Genomic DNA, 20,964 nt, shown 5'->3' on the forward strand with positions numbered 1-20,964 from the left:
TGGAATGAAGGCTTAAGAGTATTGTAGCAGATACCAATTGAATGACTTCTCTTGAACACATCAGCGACACTGAATGGAGTTGGCAGTATGGACCCAAAAGCAAAAACAGAGGCTTTGAAATGGTATAATGAACTAAAAGACAAGAAAATTTCCCAACCCAACAACCACAAAGATGAAGTGGAAGAGTGTCATGTTCAAGAGCGACTCACTTCCATCAATAGGTAGATTATCCCATTTTCCCAATTTCCCCAACCATTGTTGTTTAGTACTTCTTTATTCTTTAACAAGCTTGAGGAAGATAACATATGCTTGATCTATAATTTCATCCTTCAGATGAATCCCTCTGAGTATGTTTAAGGAACCCTAAGAACGAGTGTTTCGGTCTCGTCATGTTCGACAAGTCCATCATTGTTTGATGTTTTTACAAGTCCAACAAAGGTATACCTCAACTCCTTTTCATGTTTAGAGGTTTGAAAAAGAGGCGAAAAGGAGAACTCCAAAGGTTCCTTTTTGTAAATAGCCTCTTGAGTCTAAAAAGAAAGAAAACGATACTCAATAGAACCTCTTAGCCATGTTCAACTAAGGTATTCCTTTTTCGTAAATAATCTATCGCAGTCCAGAAAAGGGTTAAACTTATACTAATTATACTTCTTTTCATTTACTTTAACGAGTTTGAAAGTACAAGTGCTTGGAAATATTTTCATGTTCAGCGAGTTTGAAAAGAGTTGAAAAAGAACTCCTCCTAGAGGAACGAGTGGTATAAAGGGTAGAAATTGGTTCTAGTCATGATGGAATTGCTCAAAACACAAAAAGGTTAAGAGGCAGGCTAACAAGACCACTCATCACAGTGGTTCCTCGGGAAAGGGTAAAAACACCAAGTGAAATTCTATGATAGACCACGCAGATGGTGACAATGGAAAGAGAAAACTAAGGCTCATTTGACATAAAGAAGTTGATAAAAAATGGCAATCACGAGAGGTAGGATGAAAATGGTTTCATTTTTACACAAGCTTGAAACATGTGGAAACTATGCTTGAAAATACTTGAAGATGGTTTCATTTTCTCACAAGATTGAAACATAGGAAAACGATGCTTTAATTTGGTTTCATTTTTACACAAGCTTGAAACGGAGAAAAACTATGCTTGAAATAAGTGCATGCCCCCAACATAATGAATCAATTCGAGGTACATGCCCCCCAAGCTTCATTTCATGCACCTTAGTAGACTACTGATTACTAATAGGTGGATGGAATGAAGGTAGATTTATGAGATCAAGTGAAAGAATCGATTGGGAATTTATGAGATATAATCAAATACTTGGATTGGAAGCGGATTTGTTTCATTTTTTAGCAAGCTTGACCCAAGAAAAGGAACTCTTCTAAGACACCTTGACCTTGTTTCATTTTTTAATGAGCTTGATACAAGAAAAGGAACTCTGCTTTGGCTCCTTGATCATGACCTACAGAAGGCCATGGCTTCCAAGAGGTTCTACTCATATGGGATAAAAACACTCTGGAAGGGATACATATCAAGGGATCTAATGGAAATATTAGGCTCTAATTCCCCCAATACATGATGCACTACATCTCCTACTAGATCATCAATAGACGCAGGCATGGAACATATTTCCACATAATTAATGTGTGGCGGGGGAGATACCACTTGCATATAAGGACCATTTAGGTAAGTTGATTGATTGAGAGTCAAATTAGGACCAACAAATGAAATTTGGTCAATGGTCACGATTCTTCCTTCACGTGGGGAACACATCACATGAAAGAGTGAAGAGATAAGAGCTCCCATGACATAAAAATAGTCACACCCAAGGAGTAAATTAAAATATAAAGGGCCTTGGACTACCATCACACTGATATATACAATATTTCCTCCCAAAGTAATAGAAAACTGAGGAAGGATCCCTAATGGTTAACTGGTTCCTCTGTTTAAAGCCAATAGATTCTGCGTAACGGGCACAAGTTGCAAAGAACCTAAAGCTTTCCAAGTAGTTTAGGATTGAATACTAAAAAATATGCCTTCATCTATGACTGTGCCAGGTACGATCACATTATAAGCTTGTACTATGATCTAGAAGAGCACGAAAAGAGGAAGACGGTATCCTGCCAAGCAACTCCAACAAAAGGCATTGACCATACTACTTGGAGGGGGCATCATGGGAATGGGAGAAATACCCCCTTTTGGAATATGAGGATTGCCCTCCTTGTGTCATGGGAACAGGAGGATTGTCCCCCTGTTCTGTTGGAATAGGAGGATTTCCCCCCAATTCATTGGAACTCAAAGAAATGAGAAGAACCTGAGCGGTATGAAGTTCACTAACTACGGGAAAGGTACGATCAACTAAAGGTAGAATTGATACCATTTTCTCAATCGATGGTTGTTCAGGAATGGACTCATGGAATTCACGTTCAGAGAGAGTGGGGTTAACTGGATTTGGATTCTAATCAATCACTTCATCAACTAGTTTAGGATTAGGAGAAATATTTCGATAACCAACCGAAATACAAGGTTGAGAAGCTATAAGGTTTTCCAACACTTTTGGGGATTCATCCATATAAGGACAAAGGTGAATAGAATGATTCCTTTCACATAACCTACATGGAAACTTTACTTTACCCTTATTCCCATGGAACTTACTATCACTGGTTGAAGGTTTATCATCAACATGATCTCTAGAAACTTATGACAAAGGCCGATGTGAGCCTATGGACCATACTTCTAATATCTTGGGAATACCAAGACAATCTCTAAGAAGGTTATCACCCTTCCATAACTTGCAAGGGAATTTAACCTTGTAGGGTTGATTTGAAGGTTCCTCCATACTAGTTGCATTCGTAGCAATAGTTGCTTGGTTACCCCCTGCTTATTTTACTTCTTCTTCTTCTTCTTATTCTTCTTAGCTTCCTAGTTACTAGAATCAAGATTTTCACCACGTGAGAAGGAAGAAAGGGATGAAGAAACAACAGGTGAAGAAGGCAAAGGGTCAAATTTAGGATCAACTTGAGGTTGGTACTGTTCAGGTGGAGGAGAACTTGATTGAGGAGAATTTTGGACATTTAGAACCATAGTGGTCAAAAACAACCAAATTGGAAAACCAATGGTCAATACAGGAAGGGGAAACATTATCATATAAGGAGCACCAATATTTCCAAAAGGAGGAAAAGGACTAGGATTCATGTTAGAGGGGTTTCATTGATTGGTGGAATCAAGAACTATTTCCATTAGTCTCAACCTAAGATCCACTAAGGAGTTGTTCCATAAGGAGGATGTTATTTTGTGGTCAATTAATTAATTTTAGAAATTAAAGACAAAAATACAACAAATGGGTAACTAGGCAAAAAAAGGATTACCATGCAACTGTGAACTATAATATAACACCTTGTTAAGCTAAGGATTTATGTATGGGTAGAAAATCTCCCTAAATTATTTGTTCATTGTATCACAGTATACAAGGCGGTTGACTTAGTTACGTATGGTGAGGATAGAAACCTAGTAGGGACTTCCAAAATATACCTGGAGGTACATGGAAGTGCAGTCCATAGTAGTGATTTCTAATGTGTAACCGTTTGATGAGAGTGTTCACATATACTTATCATGAGTTGAGTGCCATCCGATATACCCAAAGGTACGTGGAGAACAGTCTGATACACTTATGTACGTGGAACGAGATATCACCCTCAGAATGCAATGATGGTAAATGGTAACACCTACGTTTAATGATGCTGGAACATGTCCCTAGCCTAGACCTCTATGTGTGTCAGTAAGTTTCAAATGCTCCTTAGGCTAATTGAGTGAATTTTAATTTTTATCTTGAATTATGTTTCAATTTCAAGGCTCAAAACTTGATGTCACCTGAACACACCTATAATGCAACTAATATGATGAAAATAACTCTTTTCATTTTCCTTTTAACAATTAAAGGCCTAACTAAATAAGGGAAGAAGAAATTAACCAATGATGCAACAATCAATCTCCTCAAATTCACTATTCGAATCAAAATCAAAGCCCTATATGCAATGCAAATATATTTTTCTTTTTAATTCCACTTAATTTTCAAATAAAATTAAAACTAATATATTCACCTAATCACTGATAAAAGAAAATATTAGAATGATGACTTCCTTCAAGCAAACCAATGATCAAGCAATTAGTTTGCTAATGACCTAATGAAAAGAACAAAGAAAAATAAAAACAAATTCTTATCAAAGGCACTCAAAACCAAAATAAAACAAGATGAAGGCTTCTAAGAGAGCTAAACACACTCAGGGACACAAGGAGGACCAATTGGAACCAAGTTAATCAAAGAGAAAAGCATGCAAAGACAAGTTTTTGCATGAAACTGGGGTCAGTAGAGGTGAAAAGAGGCTACCATTGCTCTACCACATAGATATAGAGAAGGATAGGGTGCTCTACAATGATCTATCAGTAGACCAGGGGAAGTGTTGATCAAGGAAAGGACAATTTTTGACACAAAAATCAAATGCAGCTCAATGAGAGGTCTTCCTAGGGTCAATTCAAACTGAGTGAGGCACTGGAGGTATGTTCCAGAGTTTTAACAAGGGATAAGCCAAGGAAACCACTAAGGGAATGAATCGATCCCGAGTGGAGTCGCCAATTTGTTATACAGTATCTATGACTGCAGACAAAAGTATCTTCCCTAGAACTAGTGGCTTGGTTAAGAAGAATAGAGAGAAAAAAACTATAAAGTTCTTCTTAGAGAAATTGTAGAATGGAAATATGCTTACTTGTGATCTGTCACAATCTCTTATGTCCTCTATGATTCTAAGCTCCAACCGTAGCTTCGATCGTTATAATTAGAATCTGCACAAACAATCAACACAAGCCAAAGATATATGACATCTATGTAGCATTATACAATTACTCTATTCAATGGATCAACATAACATTGAAATATATGAATGTAAACATAACATAACACATATAGGAAACAATATACTCTTTGTCTTAATATGAAAGGGAGAGAGTTTACAACCAAAAGTGGAAGTTGATCTTGTAGAGATCTCCCCAAGTTGACTTGTCCTTCCTTGTCACAATGCACACCTCAAGGTCACCCTAATGCATGGAAATGATAACTCTCTTATGATCAAAGCAACAACATAAGGGTATGATTAGTCTCCAAAATCCAACCTCTAGCTTGTGGATGGAAATCAATATATAGGAGAGGATGGTAGTTTAGGAATTCGTATCCATTTACTAATCTAGGCTTGTGATCCACTCTTGATGGGAGGATGAGCTCAAGGGATAAGAGGTGAAATATCCACGGTAGGATGAGATAGGATTCAAAGTTCTTATCCAAGTTAAATAGTTGTAACAAATCCTAGAAGCTTCTGGAAGAGGAAGCTTCAGGATTCCTTTTATTTTTCCCGAAATTTTAGAATCAACACACCCCCAAAAAGGGACAACCTGCTGTCATCATAGTAGATGCAAAACTGAGCAACTTGTTATTGAACACAAGTCCCTAAAGGGACAGGGTGTGCTGGGCCTTAAGAGCACTAGAATGAAGCAATCAAGGTCAGAAACTTGGGGATTTAGGAGATTCATGCTTAGGGCTTTATGTAGGGATGATGACAAGGTGTTCATGGATGTTGAATGATCTAGTTTGTAGGCCTATTAACTAGATACAACAAAATGGCCTATAACACTAAGTATAAACATCGTGATGATCAACATCGGGTGCCACATCAGTTTCAAGTGGGTGACAAGGTTTAGTTGCATTTGTAGAAGGAAAGACTTGCCGAATCCCATTAGAAGATTCAAGCATAATGATACAAACCTTACACCATCACCAACGCTATGGGTGGCAATTATTTCAACTTAAGTATCCCCCCATTCATTGACCCACACCAAGTATTCAATGTGGATCGCCTTTGGCCATAATTCCCACCATTGTTTGACATATTAGACAATGTTGATCAGTTGGCACTAAAAGAGCTCAACCCAGATTGCATTGAAAAATCCACAACTGACCGGATCATGGACAAAAAAATTAAGAACACTCGACAAAAAAGGATTCAACTATATTGGGTTGTCAAATTTGGATAGCTCCCGCACCAAGGCAAGTGGCTCACCAGGGACCACGTTTAGTAGAAGTTTCCTCGCTTCATGGAGGCACTCAACGCAATGGGAACCATTGCTTCCCAAAGGGGGAGGACTGATTCAAGTGGATATTGGTAACCGCCTTCCTATTCCACTTGGCCCCCAACATTTTTTCCATTAGTTTCCTATTTTTCAACCCAATTTCCTATTTTAGCAGTTTTCTACTTTTGGAAGTTCTCAGGTCCTGAACTTCCATAGTCGTTTTGAGGCCCTAAACAACATTTTTTTTTGCAGAAATGGGAAAACTTAGTCTAGTATCGATGTTTACAGTCAAAAATTATTTTCCTTAGATAGACCTTTCTAATGGGATATCGTCTATGCCAAATGAAGATTCCTTGCCAAAGTTACAAACCCAAGAAATTTATGTTCCAACTAACCCCACCGAGGCCCATACCTTCTGGAGCTTCATCTCCTAGAGTTAGATTTTTGGATGTCTAGGGTTTCTTAATGCTTCTTCATGATAAAAAGGCCTCTAAGCCTCATTGTAACACAATTCAAAAGACATGTAGCCATCACATCTCTTCTCATATATAAGATACCATCGACTGAGCTAGTTTGTAGTCATTCTGCATGTAAATAGTTTCAAGTATTTTCTATTTATTAATTGAATTTCTATTGCATTTCATCTCTATGTTTTTGTTCAAATCTATATTTCATTTGGTTCCTTGATAAATCCAGATCAAAATATTGTTTCGAAAAATGACTAGTGTAGCTTATAGGTTGATATTTTGATTCTATCAATGTATATCTGATATTTTGGTAGTATAGAAAAGATTGAGAGACTAGTTTATGGTATAACCATTTTGGTCATGGGCAGCTGAGAGGCTGTGGCTAGCCAAGTAGTCAAGGAATCATAAAATTAGCGTAAGGATCATTAAAGAGAGGTTGGGTCTTTCCAGCATGTAGAGTACATATTAATACAATAGTAACAAAGTTTCGACGAATGTGTTGTAATTACAAGCATATCCCTGTGAATGTATTTATGATGTTAGGATTTTCATTGCTATGTTATATATTTATTTTAATGTTGAGATCATTTTAATGTTTTATGTCATCCAGGTGAGTGATGAAATCCTTACATGAAAGTGGTGAGGATATTAAAGTGTATTAATATTTATGATATGAATAAATTTATGAGATTTGTTGATATTTTCCCTAGTGTGTTAGTATGTCATATATTTATCGAGAACACTTAATATATTGTTATGTTGACTTGGTCAACTTTAAAATAAAAAAACTAAAATTAAAGTTTGAGTTGGTCATTTGATGGGTTTAGCAATGGTGTATATAGGTATATGGTATTAAATAACTACTGGTATTTGGTATGACCAGTATAAATCTATCTTAAACACCGATCATGCCAGGAGAGGGATCAAATCTATCCAAAATTTGAAAAAAGAAATTGCATCTCTCTCATCCTTCGAAATGAATTTGTAGTCTTTCTCAGTCTCTCTATATATACAATGTATACCTACAAATCTAAGGAAATTGACAAAAAAATATACCTAAAAAATTATCAAAATGTAAAATAGTGAGACTTCAAAAGTTTTAACTATAAAAACTTATTTTTTTCAATTGTTTTATATGATATATACATAATTGTTTTAAACAATATATAATATATAGCTTAAATTAATATTTTATGTAACATATCAAATGAGATATTTAGCCTATAAACTACATTGTCTAAATCAAAATGTTGTTTTTTAATTCTTATACATCAATATTACTTAATACTCCATATTAAAATATTTTATTAATGACCTACATATTCTTTTATTTATTTTTTAATTATGAATATTTTAAATTGTCATATATTAATTTTATATTAGGAATTGAATAAATTACACATCTCTCATTTGTTATTTAGTGGAAAGCACTTTGATATTTTTTATTTTAATTTTTAACTTTCAATTACTTCTTTCTGGATATTGAATATTTTATTATATACAATATTAAATATATTTTTTGGCATTTTCTTTCTTTTTATATATCTTTCTATATATAAGTATGTATGAAGTTGATATATACATCTTCAAATAGCTTATTTAAATCATGTGTTGAAATATTTTTGAAAAATATAAGGTTTAAATAGTTTACTCATTTTTTTACTTCTAATTGTTTTATGTAAAATTTTCACTTATGATTGTGAGTGAGTGAAATATTGGATTATGATATTAACAACAAATCAAGTCAACATAGTGAGACTGAGATTATTGATGTTTTTCAATGTTTTTTAATTAAAAATAGATAAACCTAGATATTCATTTTCTATATTTTATCATAGCAAATATTGTTTTTCTATTCAAAAACTATTTTACTTTTATTTTAAGAGGGACACATGTTAACTCCACATACAGACTGAATTCGATATTGTCATCTATGGATTGCATTTAGATCTATCTTAAATCCCTACTTTAATATTTAGGAAATTTCATATTAGTTATTTTAGTTTTTAGATAATAGAAAATGTTATTTAATGTTTATAATTTTTTTAATATCACATTTTCTAAGATAATAAACTTTTATTTATAAAAATATGATAAAATTGGAACGATATAGAGAAGATTAGCATGACCTCTAAGTAAGCATGACATTCACAAATCGAGAAATGATCCAAATTTTTAGTCCCCAAGATATGGTCAAACAGTTAGGTGGAGAAGTTTGGTCCCTACAAATCAGAAGCTTAATTTCTTCAATTGAAAAAAAACACAACTTTAAATATAAAATATATTTTATGATTTATAAAACTCATTTTTATATACAAAATCTCTTAAAAGTACTCAAGCATTATTAAAAAATTAAATATTTTCACATAATTAATTATAATAAAAATATTATTTTTTATTTTTTTAAAATAAATAAATTAGGTTAAATATATATATATTTATTTATTTATTTTAACATTTTGATATGTATATACATTATTTTGTGTATCGATATACAGTTAATGCATTATTTGAAAGTTTTGGGTTTTTTTTTTTTAAATAAATAATTTGGAGGGTTTACATGAAGGTCCTTTTGACAATGCATTTGCATTTGTTTGAAAGATTAGTCTGTTTGTTTGTTTCGATGACTGCTTTGAACGATGTTTTCTTTCGGCCAAAATCAGCGTCCGGCGCTCAAATGGAGTATAGGCTGGGGTGGTGACTCGTTTATGGGAAGTTAGGGTTTGATATGATATTATAGGTTGATATTTTGATATTATAAATGTATATTTTATATTATAGGAGTATAAAAGAGATTTCTTAATAGTTTATTGTAGAAGTTGTATTAACTTTTAATAAATTAAAAAATACTAATTTTTTAGGGATTTGAGATTATTCCAATTTTGATAAGTTTATATTTTAATGAGATGTGGAAATCAATATATAAGCAAATTTTATTTAACAAAATAATCTATTTTACAATAAGATTTTTTCTCAAGTTAAATTAGATTCTTGTTACTTGCTGCCCACCCACCAATTTCTTAAGGATTTGAGATTATTCCAATTCTATTAAATTTATATTCTAATTAGATAGAAGAATTAATATAAGCAAATTTTATTTAGCAAAATGACCTATTTGTGTAATTCTTTTTTAATTAAAATTGACCCATAATTTTTTTATACATGATTAATAAAATAAATATGTATATTTGTAAAATTTATATTACAATTATTGAAATAATATTTTTTTATTATATTTATAAAGCTTTTTGCTGTATTAACCACATTAATACTTTTGATATAATTATATTAGTAGTATAATATTTAGGTTATGTGCGACTAGCAACAGGGAATCATAAAAGTGGCGTAAAGGTTATTAGCGAGAGATTGGGTACTTCAGCATGCAGAGCTCATGTTGATACATTAGTAACTGAGTTTCGAAGAATGCATTGTAATTGCAAACATATCCATGTTAATGTATTTATAAAATTTGTTGGGATTTTCCTTCATAGGTTATATATCTATTTTAATTTGGACATTATTTTAATGTTTTATGTTGTCGAAGTAAGTGATGAAATCCTTGAGGATATCAGTGTATTAATATTTATGAAATTTGATTCATGTGAATGTATTATGAGATTTGTTGGGATTTTCATAATATGTTATATATTTATGTCGTGGAATTATATAAGAATTTATATAATGTAATGCTAAGGTGATTTATTTAATATTAAAATTAAAAAATTAAAGTTAAAATTTGAGTTAGGTATTTGATGATTTAGTGATTTATAAGTTTATAATATTTAATAGTTTATGGTATTTGTTATGATTATTATATATTTATGTTAAGTAAAGATCTAACATGTTAGGAGAATGATCAAATTTTTTAAGTAAAAATTTAGCATGTGAGTAGAGGGATCAAATCTCTTCATGATGTAAAACTATTTTAAAGTCTAAAATTTGACAAAAAAAACATTCAATTCATCTTATTATACATCTCAATGAATTACAAATTTATTTATTTTTTCAAATGCTGTATATTATATATACATAAAAAATTTAAACAATATATAATATATACATAGTTTACACTAAAATATTTAAAAAAACATGGGCATTGAGATATTTTATCTATAAACTATATTGTTAACATTAAAATATTTTTTCCTGTTCATATATCAATATTTCTTAATCAAAGCGTATTAAAATATTTTATTAATGACCCACATTGAAATTTTTTTTATTATGAATATTTTTAAATGTCATATATTAATTTTATATTAAGAATGGATGAATTACACATCCGTCTTTTTTTTTTTTATTGGAAAGTAGTTTTATTTTCTAACAATTTTTTCTTTTTTTTTTTTTCCGAGGAAAAATCAACAACTTTCTATTAATAAAAAATAAAAAGTTACATAGAGTAGATGCACACGTGCATTCATATTGTCCTGGGACCACTGTATGTATGTCCTTTAAGGACACAGTAGCTAGACTACAAAAAAAAAAAAAAAAATCACATTTGACGAGAAAATAAAATAAAATCACATTTGACGAGATAAACTGGTTTTTTCTTTTTTGCCTTTTTTCTTTTGGACATTTTGCCAAACCCCAATTGATGGAGTAGATGAAAAAATTAGCCAACTCATTATTTCTTGAAGTGTTTAGGACTTCTTTATTTGAATCTAAGCTCTCAGAAACATGAGATCACTTTGTTCCACATGGGCCTTGATTGTTTCTCTTGTCCTCGTGTTGGTACTCATGAATCAACACCACTGTTGAGTTATTAGGAATCTCTGCCTATTTATTTTGATCCTTCTGCTTCCCTTCTCCCTCCTTTCGAGAACCTTGTTGATTTTGTGTCTTTGGATGCTGTTGGGTCTCAACCATTTCTTCATCCTCATCATCTGATAAAGGAGGTTCAGGGAATTGCCATCCCTTTTTCTTTTGTAGTCTTTTCTTTGCCCTTTTCTTTGCTTGTTTGCATTTGTTTTGCAAGTGTCATGTTTGATGACAAATCTGGCAATTAAAGGTCGTATTTTCAAAATCTAACCATTGTGTCCATTTGAAGTCTTAATGTGTTAGGTGAATACGATGAGGAAGGTCTTTGCTTAAATGCATCTCAACACATATGCGTGCAAGAGTTAAGATACCTTTGTCCATTCTTTCTCGATCCATCTTCAGGAACCTTCCCAATGAGGTCCCAATGCCTTCTAGGACATGGTGGTGCCAAAAGGGGAGTGGAAGATTATGTAGCCTTACCCAATCTGACATTTTTGTAACCACCATTGAGTTGGCATCAAAACTAGGAAACCATGGGGTTACAAAGAGGCCTTCCCTTCCCCAAAACCATGGTCCTTCATTTATGACATAATCAATGTCTTTTTGGTTATCAAACTCAACCGCAAAAAAAATCCTTTTGCACACAGACAAATGTCACAATCTCTAGTCCAACTGAGGTAGATCCACTCATTTAGATCTTCAGATTTGGACCAGAAACCATTAAATCAACATATGATAGCCTTTGCTTTCAAATCAGTGAAAATGACACTTACTTATGATAATTCTATAGACAAATCTGGGGCTTTCTCCATTTTCTCTACAATGTACAGACCTGGGATTATTAGATTTGGGTTTTGTTTGTCCTGTGTGGTGACATTCCCTCTCAATGCATCCTTTAGCGAGGTCAGACCCTTGCTAGCCAAAGATGATACAGGTGGAAATCTCGCTCCTAGGGCACCACCTTGTAGTCTTAAATTCAAGATGATGGTAGAATTCCTTTGAATACCATAGTCTTTCAAATGAACCACATCCTACAACACTTTCCCTGAAAAAATCAGACTTTGTAATGGAGCAGGAATACTTGTGATCTTTTGGGCACTCTACTTCAGATATGTCACTAGATCTGTTCCCCTAACACTTAGCAAGATCAATTTTCCAATAATGGTTTTAATCAAAATCTAATATAGCTCCTCTACATCTAGATATGTGCCCTATGATCTCCCTTTTACTTGTCTCTCATTTAGATTTGGACCTAAGTGATAGATCTGGGTTTTTTTATGAGAGGAAGGGGATCTTCGCCGTTCAAGATGAATTGGATCCTTGATGCATGTAGGTATCTAGCAAAAAGATCGAGATATAGATCTAGAGCATATTTGAATTAGAACCCACCAATCCAATCCAACTTCTATCCAAAAATTCACACTACAAGGAGGCTAGTCTGAGCTGAGATAGTGATAGCCATATACACAACCATCATCCTCCAAATTTTGTGCCCACGACGAAGAGAGAAACCATCCTCATGTGAAATTCCACTGTCTAAATGATCTTGGATATGTGCCACGAGGGGCATGACCATACTGCTCCAAAGTCCATCGCTACTGACCATGACGAGGAGGATATTGTTAGCGATGGCTTCATCGTTGCATTTTTTGTTTACCTTGTCATCGACATTGCGCTGCCACACCTTCTTATGAATATATTCTATCTACTATTAACATTATTTTTCATTTTATATATGCAACATATAGATATGTGAAGTTGATATTGACATAAATTAGTTAATATACGTTTTCAAAAAGTTTATTTAAATCATGTATTGAAATATTTTTTAATAATATAAAATTTAAACATTTTTCTCTCTTTTTAAATTTCTAATTACTTTATATCTTTTTGAAATGGATTGTATTATATCTTATGGATATTAAAATTTTTTACTTAAAATATTAAATCGTAATATAAAAAAAAAATCAAATAACTATAGTAAAATGGAATTGTTAATATTTTTTAATTAAAATTAATTAAACATCGATAATAGATAATATTAGTTAATATTTATAAAAAATATATATATTTCTATTAACATTTAATAAGATAATCATTCTTTATATAAAATATATTTTGTGATTTCAAATTAATATTCATAGTTATTGGTTTTTATTAGTATAATTTAGAATCTAAAGATTTTATAATAATATTATATTTTCTTTGTTATGATTATATTTATTAAATCCTTCTTTATATGAAAAGTTTCTTAAAAATACTCACATTATGATTAAAAATTCAAATATTTTCACATATGTAAAAAATATACAAAGATAATTGTATATATCTTTTTCATTTTAGTATGTATATATCTTATTGTGCATTTTCCTTCATTTTCGGTATGAATAAGTAATCTAAAATATTTGGAATTATAAAAAAACTAAATGTCTTTTCATATTTTTATATTTATATTTTGTAATGTTATTTTAAAATAAATTACACAAATCCATACTCATAAAATAACATAGATTTTTAACTATATAACCCAATTATAAAAACAACTAAATGTCTTTTCATATTTTTATTTTTTAATGTTATTTTAAAATAAGTTACACAAATTCGTACTCATGGAATGAAATAGATTTTTAACTATATAGCCCTACGATAATATCTTATCCATGTAAAAAATTATACATATAGAAACCTGTAAAAAGCCAAATAAATAAATAAAATATTTAATCGTTAGGACCTTCAAACCCTATACTAATGTATCAGGTTTATAATAACCTTTTATATATATATATATATATATATATATATATATATATATATAAATTTAACATTATTTTTAAAATAAAATACTCATACATTAAAAAATAATTTTAAATAATATATAAATTATTTTTTATAAATAATAATAATAATAACATATCATTATTATAAAACTAGAATACAAAAATTCCACAAATAAAAATTAGGACATTCAAACCCTATACTAATATATCAGGTTTATAATAAACTTTATAATTAGTAAATATATAAACTTATCATTATTTTTTAAATAAAATACTCATGCATCGAAAAAATGCAATTATGCAATTTTTAAATAACATGTAAATTATTTTTTATAAAAAAATAATAATGACATATTATCATTATAAAATTAAAAAAATAATATCATTATTATAAAACTACAATACAAAAATTCCACAAATAAAAATTATATCCTCTCACAAAAAAATAATCACAAAAAAATAATTCATATATATATTTCTTTATTTATTTTCAGTGAATCTTGTTTTTAAACAATAAAAATTAAAACTATTTTGTAAGTGGCCATTTGATTGGTTCTTAAATTGACACTGTTATGTTACAACTCTACCCAATGATGCCAAAATTGATGTGGGTGCAGGCCCTTTGCATAGGCTAAGGGGCTGAACAAATCCCCAATTATTATTATTATGTTCCTTGTGCGGAAATTTTACTGTGCGGAGGATAGAGTATGTGCGGGAGAACGAGGGTGCAAAGGGAACATTATTCCACAGCATTGAAATTAATTTTAAACTCCTTTGCATTTAATTTTTTTTATAGATTTAGGTGTGCTGGAGAGTAGTTACATAGAGCTATGATTTTGTGTAGATATTTTGTTTGTGAGTGCTTTTATAGTTCTTTATAGTTTGTTACTACTCTGCCCAATGATGCCAAAATTGATGCACTTGCAGGTCCTTTGCATAAGCAGGGAGGAGGCATTTAATTTTTTTATAGATTTAGCTATGCGGGAGAGTAGTTACATAGAACTATGATTTTGTGTAGATATTTTTTTTGTGAGTGCTTTTATAGTTCGTTACTACTCTGCCCAATGATGCCAAAATTGATGCACTTACAGGTCCTTTGCATAAGCGGGGGGGAGGAGAGGGGGGTGCGTTGGACAAATCTCTAAAAAATATTATTATGTTTCCTTAGAATGAGGGTGTAGAGGGAACTTTATTCCACAACAACAGAATTAATTTTAAAATTCTTTTCATTTAAAACTTTTATAGGTTTAGTTATGTCATATAGCAGTTGCATAGAGCTATGAATTTCTGCAGAATGAAGGATGTACAGAGGACAAGGTATGTGAGGGAGAATGGGGGTGCAGGAGGAGCTTTAATTAATTTAACTACGAAACAATCTCAAAATAATATTATTGTGTTTCATTGTGCAAAGCTTTCTTATGCGAAGCTTTCCTTGCACAGAGATTTTACTGTGCGGAGGATAGAGTACGTGAAGGAGAACGAGGCTGTATAGGGAACTTTATTGTTAAACTATTAATGTTAATATGTTTGGGAGAATGGGGGTGTAGATGGAACTTTATTCTGCATAAATGAAATCAATTTTAAACTACTCTGCATTTAAAGCTTTTATAGATTTAGTTGTGTGGGAGAGTAGTTGCATAGAGCTATGAATATGTGCAAAATGAAGTATGTGCAGAGGATAGGTTATGTTTGAGAGAACGGGGGTGCAATTATTCTGTGGACGCATAATTAATTTAACTATGAACATAAAATTTAATTCAAATATAATATATTTCACATTTTCCTATTACATACATACAAATTTGCAGTTGATATTAAAACTTCATTAATATGGGTGTAGAAATATATGTTGCAGAAGGCCACACACACTACCCTAGACACTAAAAACCATAGTTACCCACCCAAATCAACAATATCTTCAATGATTCATTAGAATTAGTCACTAGAATTGCATTGTGAAAACCACATGAATCCATGTAGACCCTATCCACATAGAAGTATTAATACAATGTATAAAATACTTCCAAAATTTGTTATATCGATTAAAAGTAATAATAAAACCACTGGTTCATTGGTCTACACAAAGTTCATTGTGCATTGTGCAAGAATGCAGCAATCGAGTTGTGCGGTAAATATTTCACACTCTCGTAATACCATAGGCACATGTGTGTGGAGAAGCGAAGTGCAAAAGAGTGCAGAGATGTGGGTTCGCACAATGAAAGATTGCAAACTCCCGTAAATTGCATTTTTCATTTTTTTGGTTTCTGTTTTGTATAATCAAAGTTTGTGGTAAAAACATTAATTATTGAACATGCACATGTCCACACACCCTTTCTATTGTCGATTAATTCTCCTTCCTCTGCATATCATAAAATTAGTTTATGTTATGTAGAGATATGAAACATTGCAATTCCTTGAGGATGTGTGGAGAGTGGGTGAAGACACGAAATTTAAAACTACTCTTTCTCATTTAAAACTTTTACAGATTTAGTTGTGTGAGAGATAAATTGCAGAGAGATATTGATCTATGTGGAATCAAGGATGTGTAGAGTGTGGATTATGAATCTATGCAATGAAAGATGTGTAAAGGATGAGGTTTGTGCAAGAAAATTGGGATTTGGGCTAGTGACTTCCATTGGCATCAAAGTGCGTTGAATCTGTATTATTTGAGTGTAACCAAAGTTTCATCCATAGCATTATGGCTTTTCGGATAAATTTCGTGTTTGTAAATTTCGTTAGCTAGACAAGGTTTGAAGTATTCACTATGTACATAATCAAATTTGCAAACCTTTTCAGCAATAAAACCTTATCAACTATTTACATAATTGATCTTGTTGATGAGTGCCTTGTTGCTTCAAAATAGAGGAAATGACAAAGAGACTTAAAGCTCTAGTCGTTTGTAGTTGAAATACCTTTCTCTTTTTTTATGTTTTCTCCATATATCACTTTTCTCTTTCACAGTAACCACTAGTGTGTTGATATTGTCAAAATTAGATAGAATTCGCTAACATAATTCATCTTAAAGTACATTGAAATTGATGGCATTCTCAAATTCAAAATAAAAATTAGTAACTAGAACTCTCATGAGCCACACTATTATTAACCCAAATAGTAATGCAATTGTGTAATATTTGACATCATTGGACAAAGCGACAAGGAATTTATTCAATTAGTGCTCTCACACTAAGAGCAAGATAGGAGTTTCTATTGTTTTTATCTTGTATTATTTCATTTTAAGCCCCTTTCCATTGAATTTTTTTACAAATTTAATCATGTAGGACAGCAGTTTCAATGTATTGTGAATCTGTGAGGAATGAAAAATATGCAGAGGATGGTGTATGTGCGGGAGAATGGGGATGTAGAGGAAACTTTATTTTGCAAACACAAAATTAATTTAACTAGGAACAAAAACTTTAATAAACATTAAATAAGAAACATTATTATTTCATTTTAAATAAGAAACATTAATTTACACCAAGAAGTTTACTAGAAACTATTAATCACTAATACCAAAAAACATCCTTTTTTATATTCTTCAAAACTTTTGATTAAGAAGAAAGTTTCAATTTCATAAAACTTACATTCATTTAATCAACATGATGGAATATTTAAAAAGAAAACATGCTAAAGGGTTTTGTCCTTGAAATCAAAGTTCATATAGATTCAAAATTAAAAAAAAAAAAAAAATAGCTTGCAAGAGGCTCCGAACATAAGAATGTCGCTCGTTCCAAGCCACTCAGTCCTTTTGCTATCACCATTAAAAATAAACATACAGAGTCTTGGATCATTGACCAAAGTGTTCATTTTCTCATCCAACAAGATTTTTTATGCTTTTACAGCGCACTATATGCCCATATTTTCATAATAGAATATTATAATCAAATTGAGTGAGTCCCATTTATGTCACTAATATTTGCCTACTTTGTGCTTCTCTACCTTCTCATTTCCTTGGCAGGAATTGGCATGACCTTGATCTCTTTACCTCCTTTGTGATACCCAAATGGTTGGTGTAAAGGGTGATCTTGTTTACCCACCAATGTAATGGTTCTTGACGGGAAATCCTCATGCCATCCCCATATGCATGAGGATAAAATCTCAATCTAGTGCTATAGCCCCTATTCTAGGGACTGCTCGAGATCACAGATCCTTCCCATAATTGCAGGCATTTCACATAATTTTTGTTGGGTTAATTTAATTGGTGCCGTTGTGACTTGTCATGTAAACCATCCTCATAAGTGAAATGATCCCTTTCTTTCTTGAGCCACCTACTGTGATTGGACCATACTAGACTGGTAAACAACATAGGCTCTTACTCATTGAACACTCTTCGTTGTTTCCATTCCTTTAACTTCTCTTTGTATTAATAGAATGGCTTTATATGTTCCTTGTGCCATTGTTGCGCTACTATTATTATTACAATTACAGAATTTTTTACTCTATTAAACTCTCATAGAGTTTGAACTTTCATCTAATGGTTCTTCTACTAGCTTCACTCAATTGGTTGGTGTTTTATAACTCTAGAAAACTCGCAACATTTTCTATCTCCCATAGATGATCATTACATTAGCTTCATGATTATTAATTGCAGATCCATATCGATACACTTCAGTGTGGAACATGTGTGAAATATTTTTCAATTCAGTTTGAAAAGGATGGAATATGTGTGCCACCTCTCAAATTGATACCAATTCCTACTAGCATAATGCTCTTTCAATATTATCATCCTAATACCCAATGAGTCGAAATGACCATCCACGTGCTCTTTTTTGTTGTCAACATGTGATTTGAGGAAAAATATTGGTTACTTTCTTTCAATTCATTTGTCATTACCATAGAAATTATGGTAATTCCTTCATGTTTTGATGCAGCTTTTTTACATTTTTACTGTCACCCTGACTCTTGCCTAAGCTTTTAGTTGAAGCAAACTATTATATTCTATCAATATTGCATCCAAGGCATTGGGACGATAAAATATCTAGATGATAGTCTATCTGTCTATGAGAGATAATCTATCTAGGGATATGTTGTGAATCTGTCATTGTGTTGCCTTTCCTATTAAAATATAAACTACAAATAATTTATAATTATATCTACCAAAAGAGTGGAAACTATGGTTGTAATCAAATGAAGCAAATAAAAGTTGCATAGTCTCATAGAATCAGAAGACTAGTGAACATTATTTATGGGTGTGAAACCATAGGGAATTGAATAGGTGACGTGCTCCACATGGCTTCTTCAGTTGATACATTGTGTAGAGTGATTAATATTAATTGGCTTCGACTGTTTAAAAATCAATATTTTGCAGAAGGAAGGTGTACCCGAGAACTGTGCAGAGGGAGAGTGCATGTGTAGGTGCAAAGATTTGCAACAGAAAGATTGTGTTTGTTATAATTGCACATACTTGTTCTCTAACGCAAATCATAAATCAAAAAGTGTAATTTTTATGAAGCTTTTGTAATGTAATTTTAACAATTAACATGTTTGTAGTTGCATTGGCCAAGTGTTCATCATGTATATTTTTTAACATGCATGTTGTCAACACATATTCGACTAGTTCTTGGGGCGGCTCATTATGAATGGTTTTACCCAAAGTCATCGAAATCGATAGTCAAGAGTGTTACTCTTAGTACTGTATTAGCATAAGAATCATGCACAAGATTTTTTTGAAAATGAGTACATATTTTATGATATCTTTATTAGGTACGTTGTGGTTTATTTGTTTTTTTCTTTTATATCTCATTCATACATAAGAGTTTTACACGAATTGATGTGGATATACATATGCTATTAATGTGTGTATTTTCTGTTATCTTATGGCTTTATTCTCTATAGTTATATCGTGTTGTTCACTTTCCTGTACATTGTCTATGTTGTGGTTATCGTGAAGCAATAGCTCATATTGAATTTAGAAAAAATTTGAAGACTGATAGCTAAAGCATTAATGGAAAAACATGTTTGAAGTGTGATTACTAAAGCATCAATGGAGAAGTGTTTGTTTATTATAAAATGAGTTTGTACATATGCAATTATAAGGAAGCATAATCTATTTAATTTAAGAAATTTTGCATATGTTGAAGGAGATTGTTTGTTTGATACTATGTGAACTATATTGCATTTTAGATACATGTCAATAGAGTTACATGAAGGAATGATAGAAAATTTTAGGAATTGTTTACATGAACAGAATGTTGAAGCGATACTATCTTATGAATGTGAATTGAATATAGATGCATTCATACATATGAATGGTATAAATAGCCTGGATGTTTACTTGGAAAGGATGACAAAATCAACTTCAAATTCTATAATTGTGGAAGAAATAGGACTTTGGGGGAACATATTTAGTATACATTGGTTATCGAATTTGCTAAAAATTCTGATAAGACTGGTCAAAGACAATAATTAAAATTGATTTGCATTTTAATACAAATTTATGCAAAGAAAGTTACGACATATTTCTCCATGACAAAAATCTAATTGTTGGACATTTCGAACCACTTGTGTGTAAGGAAAATCATTCAATAAGAATTGATCATGAACAAATAATATAAATAATGTACGAAAAAATATAACATAGATGGATGTAGATAGAAGAAAGCATGAGTAGACATATGTTTAAGGTATTTTCTGAGTTTAAGAGTATTTACGGTGAAAGGTGTTTTGAAACAATATGCTAATTGATGGAGAGTGAATACGATGTTCCCTATTTACGACACATAATTATATATACTTTTTGCAATGCAATCATGCATAATGATTCATTTGCATTAAAATGCATAGAAATACATGAACGGATATACAATTATGCAACTTCATGGAATAGTAGATTAACAGGGATATATTATACA

The 20,964-nt window shown here is 31.6% G+C and overlaps 1 non-coding gene and 1 pseudogene across 1 annotated transcript; one reads left to right on the forward strand and one right to left on the reverse strand.

Annotated features, from left to right (window-relative positions):
• LOC149221092 (protein GAMETE EXPRESSED 1-like) overlaps positions 1-20,964 on the reverse strand; it is an 85,682-nt pseudogene that overhangs the window by 35,453 nt on the left and 29,265 nt on the right.
• On the forward strand, positions 8,656-8,758 carry LOC149221093 (U6 spliceosomal RNA). The gene has a single exon (XR_016249792.1). It is a non-coding gene; the product is annotated as a U6 spliceosomal RNA (small nuclear RNA).

Source organism: Pinus tabuliformis, chromosome Q, assembly GCF_031772625.1.
Source record: "Pinus tabuliformis cultivar Carrire ecotype Pingquan chromosome Q, CPIR1, whole genome shotgun sequence".
Taxonomy (NCBI): domain Eukaryota; kingdom Viridiplantae; phylum Streptophyta; class Pinopsida; order Pinales; family Pinaceae; genus Pinus; species Pinus tabuliformis.